At 44.6% G+C, this 12762-nt stretch overlaps 1 protein-coding gene across 1 annotated transcript in view; it reads right to left on the bottom strand.

Moving 5' to 3' along the window:
* The window catches only part of LOC124594047, a 642515-nt gene that overhangs the window by 292012 nt on the left and 337741 nt on the right, over nt 1-12762 (bottom strand). The gene's annotated exons all lie outside the window — the stretch shown is intronic.

Raw genomic sequence — 12762 nt, 5'->3', positions numbered from 1 at the left:
CAGTGGTCGGATCTCTGAATGTTTCCTGCAAGTGGTTCGATAATTACAGGTGCTTCAATTATTGACTTTGGAGTTGTGAGACGCTTAACCCAGTCTCGCGAGTCAAAGCGAGGCTGGCGATCCCGATAGTGCAGTGGCGCAGCGATTTAATGCGGACGCGTGTCCGCCAATTACCGTTCCCAATCGAGTCCGCTGAGCAGTACGTCCCATTATTTGTCTCGCGCGCTGCACGTCGCAAAGAGACTTCCGCGACATCAGGGGAGCTCCGAGAGACTGACAAAAGGGGTGTTTCAAGAGGACACACGACAAAAACAGTGGCCAAATACATAGCAATCCAAGCACGACACAAATATAAGAGTCACACTACCGCAATTATAGCCATCGTCAGAGATGAAATTTCCATCATTCAGGGGTGTCGACGACTTCGGCAATTACGGTGTATCACTGCTTCTGTGTGCTCCATTTCTTGACAGGACAGGTGGGAAGAATGACGTGAAAATAGATACCATAATCTAATAGTGACCTCCTTAAGTTTTCAGTTATTACGACTTAGAAGTGCTAGAGACAACAAAGTGGATTCGGCTTCCCAGTGTCTCGAGTCAAATAGTCCGAAATCAGAAATTATTTGTCCTTAACACAAATTTGAGTTTCGGAAGTAACAAAAAAATGGTTCAAATGGCTCTGAGCACTATGGGACTCAACTGCTGAGGTCATTAGTCCCCTAGAACTTGGAACTAGTGAAACCTAACAAACCTAAGGACATCACAAACACCCATGCCCGAGGCAGGATTCGAACCTGCGACCGTAGCGGTCTTGCGGTTCCAGACTGGAGCGCCTTTAACCGCACGGCCACTTCGGCCGGCTCGGAAGTAACAGCACGAGCGCGACTTGCATAGTGATAAAGAACAGTCAAACACTTTGAAACTTCCTGGCAGATAACAACTGTGTGCAAGACCGAGGCACGAACTCGGCACCTTCACCTTTACGGGCAATTGCTCTACCAACTGAGTTACCCAAGCAATTTTACTTCCGCCATTACCCTCGTCTCCCATTCCCAACTTCACAGAAGTTGTCCTGCGAAAGACGTGGAATCAGCACTCCTGGAAGAGAGGATATTGCAGAGACATGGCTTAGCCACAGCCTGGGAGATTGTTTTCAAAATGAATCTTTCACTCTGCAGCGGACTGTCAGCTGATACGAAACTCCCTTTCTTCCAGAAGTGCTAGTCCCGCAAATTTCGCAGGAGAACTACTTTGAAGTTTGGAAGGTAGGAGACGAGGTATTGACGGAATTTAAATTGCGAGGACGTGTCGTGAATCGTGCTTGGGTAGCTCAGTTGGTAGAGCACTTGCCCGCGAAGGCAAAGGTCCTGAGTTCGAGTCTCAGTCCGGCACACAGTTTTAATCTACCAGGAAGTACACTCCGCTGCAGAGTGAAAATTTCATTCTGGAGTCAGTCAGTTTGTTTCACAATTAACAATACGTATTAGGGAATCAGTACCAAAAGTTAGTTTGTAATTCCACAACAGGCGAAATATTTCGCTATTTTAGAGTTCCCACACCAGCAGCAATACAAAAATTCGGACGAAAAATGACGCATAGTGTACAACGCACGAATGCCGCCGACTTCATGTATCTGGAATACAAACGTTAATTCAGTCAAGTTGCTACAGACATGAGCAAATGCAGGCCTCGAAAAGTGACTGACAAAGAACAAAAGGAAACTACGACGCTGAAACATGTTACCTGAGTGCAAACGACAATCTCTACAGCCCCGAACGCCATTTACTTTTATGGTACAACAGTGAATTATTAGGCGATAAGCGAGAAGAGCTATTGTGTAAAATTACATGAAGCAGAGCTATTTTAAGAATGTGAGTTTTCCAATAATGCTGTGACGCGGAGGTAACAAATAATAACAGCTACGAAATGCAATACTTTTTAATGTCCGTTTAGTTTACAACAGAGGCTATTACTCTTACAAATGCTGCTTGCCTTAGCAGTGGCCATTAAAACTTTTGAGCTACAGAGAGCTACGAGCAACAGAGATGTGTTCCAGGAATCAGTTTCTGGTGCTTAACGCCGACAATACTTCACACGCTTCACATCGACAGACATTGTGTAACACTTCTGCTGTAAGAACAGTTAGGCGCAAAATCCTAAAAGGTGCAGTTCACAGCACGCTACGTTAACGTTTCTCGAGTTAAAACTGAACATCACTACTTCAGTATTTCTTTAAATAACTTACTACGTACTGGATTCTTCAACTATTTTAAAGCGATCTCCGGTTTCTACTCTGGCGCTGCGCAAATAGAAAACGAAACTCATTTCTTAAGCAACTTATCACGACGTGTCATTGGCATGTGCCGCTCTATTAATAAGACGAAGTTCACAGCCAATGCTATTGTTCTAGATCAACACTTTGACTCTCAGTTATCGCTTTTAAACAGTTTCGATATTTGGAAAAAGAATGGGACGTAGGCAATAGAGTATCATAAGAAGCTTCCGCAATATGCCAAAGTTGCGAATCTTTAAGCTCTAGATTTACACTGAGGTGACAAAAGTTATGGGATTCGTCGTGTCCGACCACCTTTTGTCCGGCAAAATGCAGCACCTCGACGTGGCATGGATTCAATAAGTCGTTGGAAGTCTCCTGCAGAAACACTGAGCCATGCTGCCTCTCGTCCATAAATGCGAAAGTGTTGCCGGTGCGAGATTATGTCCCGTAAATGTTACGTGGGATTCATACTGGGCAATCTGGGTGGCCAAATCATTCGCTTGAACTGTCCAGAATGTGCTCCAAACCAATTGCGAACAATTGTGGCACAGTGACAAAATTCCATTGTGGTTTGGGAACATGAAATCCATGAATGGCTGCGTCTCCAAGTAGCCGAACGGAACCATTTCCAGTTAATGATCGGTTCAATTGGACTAGACGACCCAGCCCATTCCATTCCATGTAAACATAGTCCACACCATTATGGAGCCACTACCAGCTTACACAGTACCTTGTTGACAACTTGGGTCCATCGGTGATCTGCGCCACACGCTCTTATCAACTGAAATCGGGATCATCTAACCAGTATCCTGGTTCAAATGGCTCTGAGCACTATGGGACTTAACTTCTATGGTCATCAGTCCCTTAGAACTTAGAACTACTTAAACCTAACTAACCTAAGGACATCACACACATCCATGCCCGAGGCAGGATTCGAACCTGCGACCGTAGCGGTCGCGCGGTTCCAGACTGTAGCGCCTAGAACCGCTCGACCACCCGGGCCGGCTAGCCAGTATACTGCTTTCCAGTCGTCTAGGATCCAAATGATATTGTCACGAGCCTACGAGAGGCGCTGCAGGCATCTTATTCTGTTGGAAATGACACTCGCGTCGGTCGCCTGCTGCCATAGACCATTAACTCCAAACTTCGCCGCTCTGTCCTGACGGATACGTTCGTCGTACGTCCCACAATGATTTCTGCGGTTGTTTCACGCAGTGTTGCTTGTCTGTTAGCATTGCCAATTCTACGGAAATGGCGCTGCTCTTGGTCGTTAAGTGAAAGCCATCGGCCACTGAGTGGTGCGTGCTGTGAGGTAATACCTGAAATTTGGTATTCTCGGCACACTCTTGACGCTGTCGATCTCGGAATATTAAATTTCCTCATGGTTTCCGACATGGAATGTCCCATGTTTCTAGCTCCAACTACCAATCCACATTCAAAGTCTGTTAATTCCCTCGTGCTGCCACAATCACGCCGGAAACATTTTCACCTGAGTACAAATGACAGCCCCACCAATGTACTGTCCTCTTATACCTTGTGTACGCTATACTACAGCCATCTGTATATGTGCATGTCGCTATCCCACGACTTTTGTCACCTCAGTGTATAATTACAAGGATAAAAGTTTCGCAAGTCGTGACGGGTGAAACACGGATGCAGCGTTTCTGCGACATCCCACCTCGTCACATTCAGGAAAACGACCTCCTATTCCAGCAGAGACCTTGTGGCAACTTTTCGGTGTGACGCTCAGCGCTTCCAGGAACACGGTCAATGTTCACTTGGTAAAGGTGAAGGACAACTTCTGTTCATCCGAACATTATAATTCAAGTTCGCCGCCCTAAGGAAAAGCATTTTCCTCTTACGCCTTGTAGTTTGCACTTTTAGAGTTCTCAGTGACTGACACACACGCACAAGAATGTGTACATTTTTCAGCGTTTGCACGGCTAACAGAACTCATGACGTGTCTAATTCTACGAAGCTCTGACGCGAACATGGAACAAAGTCGGAGCAAGCAGCTCTCCTAAGATCGTACGTGACGTCATTGGTTAATGCTCTTTGTAAAACAGAAAAACAGTCGCTTATTTATAAAGCCATCACACATAGCGGGAGACTTAATTTTGTGACCGCATCCCGCTACGACAACTGGCACTGACTAAGGCAATGCCTGCTTAGCATTTGAATGCATGCTGGAGTTTGATACCGATAACGAAACATGGTTTTGCGTATCGGTTCCTTTTCACATCATCCAATAATTGACAATTCGTTTTTCAAATTATAGTTAATTATAAGCTAATCCACACTGTGCGGTCACACTCAACCCAGATTGCTGATGTAATACTGCATATGGAAATGTATCTGGTCTGAAGAGAACAGGTGTAAGCGGACTGCTTTTGATGGACGGGATGCCCATCTTTGCCTGAGTGAAATCATAAACTACTTCCCAGAGTTATCCACTGTGGAACCATTCTACAACTGCCTCATCAATCAATACTGAGAACGTTACGCTCCGCTCCAACTGTCGACAATGACTGATGTATTGGCCACAATACACCATTAACAAGTGCTATAAAACTATGAAACATAAGAATTTGAAGTCATTTTGACTATTTTTCGATGGTGACTATCACAAGAAATATGTAAAGTTTTTTTTTAAATTACCGCTACCAGTCACAAACTTGGTTAACTATTGTATTATTTATTTATTTATTTTGCTACATGTTTCGAGGGAATACCTCATCTTCAGGCTAAGTGGGATTACAAAAACAATTTCACAATAAGATTATACTGATATTACATAGTCTTTTCATCTATGCTGTGGTTATCCTGTGGAAGAAGAGGAAACGTAGAAAGAGGCGATGTCACTTTGGAAGCTGTACTGATGTTTGCATGAAAATGTTTTGTAACACTCACTCACTTAGTTCTTCTGGCGTGGCAGTCTCGTTGTGATGAGCTGGGGTGTTTCCATTTCCGTGGCTCTCTTGGCTTTCTTGATCACGGAAATGGAAACACCTCAGCTCATCACAACGAGACTGCCACGCCAGAAGAACTAAGTGAGTGACTGTTACGAAATTGTTTTTGTAATGCCTAGATTGTTTCGACCACACAGCAGAAGTTGCGCTGGGAAGCCCCTACACTTTCTCGATACAGTCCCGATCTCTCCCCATGCGATTTCCATATCTTTGGAGACCTAAAAAAAAAAAAAAAAAAAGACATCCCTGGCCGTCAATTTGCTTCGGACGAAGAGGTGCACGCCTCGCTACAATTAAGGTTCCGCAGGCAACCGTGACCTTTTTCGCATAAAAACATCGACCATCCTTGTCTTAAAGTGGGATGTGTGTGTTTACAGTAGTGGTACATACTTTTAAAATAATGAGCAGTTTACTTATTTTTCCCCCATACGTCTCCTTTTCATTTCGCTATCCGTTGTAGGTTATCTACATGATCACCATATAGATAATCTCACTCTCCCCTATTAATCCAACTTGGTAAGGGTCCCGAAATATAGAGCACTAGTGAAGAATCGGTCGAGTGAGGGCCCTGTAAAGTATCTACTTCGTAGATGAATTAAAATTCCTTAACACTCATTCAAAGAAAGTCAGTCAGCTTTTCTTTTACATTTAGTTTTACGTGCTCATTTCTTTATAAATCGCTCACAACTAGTACATTAAAAGTGAATACAAATGTTACTAAAAAGCAGAAAATGTACTTTGATTATGCGAGTTACACAGAGTAACTGGCTAAGCGTCAAGTCAAAAAACTCAAAGGTTCGGTGCCAATCCTAGAACTTCACTGTCACCATTTGTTTGACGTCCATCAATAATTTGTTAACGTGAAAAATGGCAATCTACACCATAGTTTGGTTCCACACTACGCTGCAGATCCCATTGTAAGTGGCTGGGAAAGTAAGATCAAAGGTCGGAGGAAGACAAGAGCATCCTACTTGCTGTAGGAGCATGCCCAGTAAGGCACTGTGGTGTTCACACCATGTGTCAGGTTAATCTACAGTTACATGTACATTCCACAAGCTGCTATACAATCTGCAGCAGATGATACCTCGGCCCCAAAATTACCGGTTTTCTGCTATATTCCATTAATCTACTGAGCTAGGTAACGTCCCTAGCCAAGATGAATGTTTACGTGCGCGATAGACAATGGTGGTAGCAATACTGTTGCAAAAAATTACCGCAATTACCGTTGTCCAAATTTGTCCAACGGGATTTCGAAAAAACAATATTGTCTTTCTACCAAAGATACCCATTTAACGTCCCGGTCACCTCTATTACACTTTCATACCGGATTTTACAGATCTGGTAGCATTGTGTGCCTGAATCCGTTAGATGACACCTTCAGCTTTAACCCTTTCACGACCAGTTTTTTTTTTTTTTTTTTTCGGAGTGAAAGACATTATTGGTGGAAATTTCAATTTATGTCGTAGGCAGAATTAACAAAATATTTCCCTCCGTTCCGTTTCCTTGAGGGGAGGTCATATGGGGTTATATACACAGGGTGGTTAAGCTGCCCCTGCCGCTATCGTTTTATGCAACCCGCAGTGTTATAGCCGGCACTCAAACATTTCTCTCGCTCGCTACGCGCCAACTGTTAGTCCTACAGCAAAGACGAGAACACCTTTTTTTGTGGGAAATTTAATGCAGTAATTTTTTTTAATGGGGAACGTTTTCGCTGGAGGCCACGGTTTTAGAAATATTCAAGTAAAACGTACACAAGTGACCTTCGAATGCACCTCCACCCCCACAGTCATCCATCATGAGTCAGCATTCCTAGAATTTCCGACTACACGAACTCTTTCCGATATTATATCTTTTTTTACTTCTATTGATTGGGCTATTACGCCACCAGCATAGTCAGCTACTTCGTCAACATTATTAATTTAGCCGTGCTCGTGAGGGTAATGAAAGAAAAACGACTTTTGTAAACGTTACGCTAAAACTAATTACGTTGACAATTCGATCCAAACATAACCTTTACAAGCACGATAGTTTCGTAGTCAGAAGGACTGATGATACAACGATGTAATTGTTTATTTTATGCTGTTAAGGTTCACAAAACTGTTAGGTAAAATTTACACAAGCTCGACTAAGCCGGTGGCGTAACAAGACTAATCAATGGAGATAAAAAAAGATCGAACGTACGAAGTCGCTAACACTTTTACAGTAATAGGAGGGAGTGTCAGATTAACATACTAGAAATCCAGACTGCTGGGGGGGGGGGGGCTGAATGTGGCAGTGGGGGAGGGGGGGGTGAAGATAAGTTTTGTACGTTTTTATTGAGTGACTCCGAAACTACGCCCTCTAGCTAAAACGTATCCCAGAACAAAAGTTAAATACATTAAACTTCCTACACGAAGGTCCTGTTCTTATTTCCTGTAGGGCTAATAATTTACCCACAGCGAGTGAGAGAATATAAAAATTTCGCACGAGGTTTATGGAGGTCATCTATAACATTGCTGGCTGCAGAAAACAACGGCGGTAGGGGCAACTGACTCATGCCGCATAAGTACCTCCGAAGTTCAGGAGACGACCGTGTTAAAACTACAAGACATAGAGAAAACAGACAGGTCAGTCGATAGAGCATCTCTATAACTTTTTAACTCACATTACAGGTGCTCAATATGGTGAGCGTTTGTGGCAAGCCAAACGTCAACCCGTTCATGCGATCGATTGATAGGAATTGACCGGGAAGGCAGGACAGCAGCCCACTTTGCAAATCTGTTCACTGACTTGCTTATCTGCAGGCGCGAACTAATTCGATGCGTTTGAAGACAGTGGAACCTACCGGTGCGACTGTAATAATAAGAATTCTGGATACCATAAGCAGGGATGCCTTTACTAAGAGGGACTTTGACACATTGCAACAACATACAGCAGATTGCTACGGATTTTCTGACAACCTATCGTGGGACATATACATCCCAGTGCCAGTGAAAGGGTCAAGTGACGAGCAAACTTCCGCGCAGTCGAAAATTTGGAAGATGACGCGGCGAAGGCGCCAGCGACGTAACGGTGGATATACGCGCGGCCGCCCAGGTGGGCACGTGACTCAGAGGCGGGGCGGCCCTGATTCGCAGGTTCGTGCTTTCCCTAGCCGCGTCGCGCAGGCTGAGGCGGCGGCCGCCGCTTCCCAGAAGCGCTGACTTCACCAGTACGGGCGGTCAGCTGCTCAGGCCCGTAGATAAGCTAGACCCGCAGGCACAGCAGCGGGTTTAAAACGTAACGCGGTTGCACTTTTTCCACGGTGTCTAACGGCAGCTTCTTTATTTGCTCTCGAAAATGTCAACACGGTCTTCAAGATTTTAGTTCGAGGGTGGCCTTTTTTCAGTCGATACAACAGCGCTACTGAATAACCATACGCCTATGATCTCTACCGTTCTACACGTCACTCTCTCTCTCTCTCTCTCTCTCTCTCTCTCTCTCTCTCTCTCTCTCTCTCTCACACACACACACACACACACACACACACACACACACAGGGAGAGGGGAAGGGAAGGGAGAGGGGGAGGGGAGTTGGGGAGAGGGGAGGAGGAGAGGGGGAGAGAGAGAAAGTTTTGGCCATGGGATAAAGTAACTCACTGGATAACTATCGGCGAGTTGTACGGACAGCGAGACAGTTTGCGAGACATGGAAGAGAGCCAGAACCGGATCCAATCCGCGAGGCGGATTAACGACCGTTGGTCTGATACTCTGGCTAGCATGAGTAATGGGCGTCAGTGATTTTCCACGCTCGTTCATGCTAATGCTAGGCTGGTCTGCAATCTCCACCTCAGGAATCACGATAGCACACAGAACAAAGTTTATCCGAGTCACTGCGATACCGTAGGTTAACTAAAGACTATGCCGACAGACAGTATATCGGTAACAAAATTTATCAGAAATTAAATTTCGCAAAAAAAAAAAAAAAGCGTACGCTGTACCACTGGATATATGCTGAGAAAGAGAGAGAGAAAATATCACTCCTACCCCAGAATTAATCTACTACTGTCTGGCCTTCCGTCGTCAACGATTATGGCTAAGAAATTGTCAGACGTCTGAGACAATTAGAAAGATATCCAGTCTCTGGCTGATCATTTAGCCGCATTAAACTGTAGCGAAATACTGGAATACTTGTCGAGGATCGATAGTTCGCGCGCATGGCCTCGCAATTGACCCTCACCGTCAGAGTGTTGAAAAAGGTATCACATATTCCTGCAGGAGGTAGTATCCATCAAAACTTGAAGAACAGTTTGTAAAATTACATGTTCCGAAACCAATATCGTTTGAGATGTGGACCGTTTTACTTCTGACGAGTAATGTACACGATACGGTGGTGGTGGTGGTGGTGGTGGTGGTGGTGGTGGTGGTGGTGGTGGTGGCGGTGGTGGCGGCAGTACTATTCGCAACAGATTACAACAATATTCACGAGTGTCCACAAGCAAATCCTCTAGCAAGCATGGAGATGACGCATTAGGATCGCTTTAGTACCAATGTATAAGCAGGAGTAGTCACTGACAGACTCATGGTGTTATACGCTTTACCTCACAGATTAACAGGTGTTGGCATCACCTATTTCTTCCCCAGGAATTACCAGCGTTATGACGGAACGCTACTCTTGCAGAAATGCGACTGTGATTTAAACACGATGGGGCCTCATCCCATTCACTACGGGTCGTGCGGCAGTACCCCACTCCAACGTTTCATGGACAATGGATTGGTCAAGGAGGTCCGGTAGCACACCAACTCAATAGTGGTTATGTTAATCCATGATTTTTGAACACAATGTTCTACAGCTGTGATATATTGCACGAAAGACTCTTTGACTGACACCTTCCGCTGCTGAAGTAATCTATAATTTTTATTCACTACCTGTTTCAATTTTCAGTAACAAAGTTGAAATTCTTATCTGCGTGTCATAAGAATTATCACTGTCACAGACTGGTTGCAGTTATTGAGTAAATTCCCACTTATCTTAATCATTCTAAATAACTTTTGGCCTAAAAAGAAACAAGAAATCTATCAAGCAAATGCTGTTTAGCTACCAGCGAGACATTAACCAGTATGGTTGCCTACATTGTATCTTTGTTCGTTACGAAGATATGAAAAGCTGTTTTTCTTTTTTGAGTCACACCTGTATTTTTTATTCCGTAACCTACTTCCTCCCCTCAAGACCTCTCCAAAAACGTACCACAAAATCGACTAGCTCTCGTGTGCTAGCAGAAGTCGCTGGTATCCGGGGGTAACGTAGGTCGTCCCCTTGCTGCAGATGACAGTAAACAAGGAGAAACACGAAGGAAATGCACGCGAATCACTCAGCCAACCGTCTTCAGTTGAAGGTTTGTGTGTGAGCTGCTCAATGTACACGAACGAAGTATAAATGCTACTCAGCTTGTAGTAACAATATTTTCTCAATTAAAATACGGGTAAATGAAGGACGCAAATACTGATGCTGCAATACAACACCGCCTCAAATGTGCCCCATTAGTATGAAGACGAAGCTCGAAGCTACTGTTATAACATCTCTCTCATGGGTGCGAAGAATGGACTGCTTGCTGAAAAAGTACCACCAGCTGTGCCTGAGAAGAATTTTACTAGTGAAATGGCAAGAACGGCGCACTAGCATTGAAGCCATGATCATCAAGCATCAACTCCGTTGGACGGGCCATATTGTCCCGTCTACTAAAACAAATTACGTATTCCCAGCTAAACTATGGTCAATGAAAAGCAGGAAGACCAAAGAAACTGTACAAAGGTTCATTAAAGGACAACATGAAAGGATGTCAAACTGAATCTGGTACTGGGAAACTACTGCTCTTAATCGCCCAGTATGGCGTCGCAATGTTTGGGAAGGAATCCAGCGCTTCGAGCAACGGAGGCGGAAAACAGAAACTGATAAGCGCAATGCTAGGAAACAACGGGAACTCCTGAAGATGAACAACGCTACGCAGCCAGTACGTACCAGAACAAACGTGTGTCGATAATGTGGAGAAATACACAATTCCAGAATTGGCCTCTGCAGCGACTTAAGATCCCATGGATACTGAGTTTCGTAGAAGACAATCATACTCGTCAGCGAGTACAGCCCATCATCATCACATGTAGTACAGTACTGAAGTACCTTCAAAAGATATGTTGTGCGTAGTAATGGCAGTCCTTTACTAAAAGCGGCATCAGCATTACTTTTCTTTTATTCTGGTTGAAGGTGGGAATAATGCTGCTCAGTCAGTGGAACTCTTAGAGGGTGATACCTTCCCGACGGTTGACTGAACGACTGGAGTACGTGTTCTCCGTGTTCCCATTTATTTACTGTCAAATCCAGCATGTGAACGAGCTACGTTGTGCTAGTGCAGGACGAAGTCAGTTTTGTATCACGTTTTTATTAGCGGCATGTTTACTGTATATGAATGGTACACTGTGGTACTTTTTTGAACAGGTGAACAGAGGAAGTGGATTACTGGATAAAAATATATATGGAGCCATTTGAAAAAAAAAAAAAAAACTCACCGCCGTTCATGCTTTCGTAACGAACAATGTTACAAGAAAGTCAATCATGCTGGTTAATGTCTGCCTGGTACCTGAACAACATTTGCTTGACACTTTTTTTTATTTTTCTTCTGGGAAAATAATTATTTGAGGTATTCAACATTAATGCACTGACTGTGCTGTGGTAGTGCACATACATACACTGACGTGACAAAAGTCATGGGACATCTCCTAATATCGTGTCGGAGTATTTTGGCCGACGTAGTGCAGCAACTCTACGTGGCAAGGTCTCAACAAGTAGTTGGAAATCTCCCGCAGGAATACCGAACCATGTCGCCTCTATGTTCGTTTCCGGTGCAGGATTGTGTCCATCAGCTGACCTCTCGAGTATGTCCAATAAACGTTCGACGGGATTCATGTCGGGCGATTAGGGTGGCCAAATCATTCACTCGGATTGTCCATAATGCTCTTCCAATCAATCGAGAACAACTGTGACCCGATGACATGGCGAATTTGGCAACATGAAGTCCACGAAAGGCTGAAAATGGTCTCCAAGTAGCTGAGCATAAATTTCCAGTCAACGAGCAGCTCCGTTGGACCAGAGGACACACTCCACTGCACGTCAACACAGCCCACACCACTATGGAACCAGCGCCAGCTTGCACAGTGCCTCGTTGACACCTTGGATCCATGGCTTCATGAGGTCTACGCCACACTCTAACCCTACCATCAGCTCTTACCAACTGAAATCAGAACTCATCTGACCAGGCCGCGGTTTTCCAGTGGTCTAGGGTCCAACTGGGACATGGTCACGAGACCAGGAAATGCGTGCTGTTAGCAAAAGCACTCGCGTCGCTCACCTGCTGCCATTGCCCATTAACGCCAATTTTCGCCGCACTGTCCTAACAGACAAGTTTGACGTACGTCGCAAAAAGATTTCTGCGGTTATTTCATCCATGCTGCTGATGAGGCTATGCAAACGCCGCTGCTCTCGGTTGTTAAGTGAGGGACGTCG

This window comes from Schistocerca americana, chromosome 2, assembly GCF_021461395.2.
Source record: "Schistocerca americana isolate TAMUIC-IGC-003095 chromosome 2, iqSchAmer2.1, whole genome shotgun sequence".
NCBI classification, from domain to species: domain Eukaryota; kingdom Metazoa; phylum Arthropoda; class Insecta; order Orthoptera; family Acrididae; genus Schistocerca; species Schistocerca americana.
Note: the sequence above shows the minus strand (reverse complement) of the source record. Positions and strands in the feature narration are given on the sequence as shown.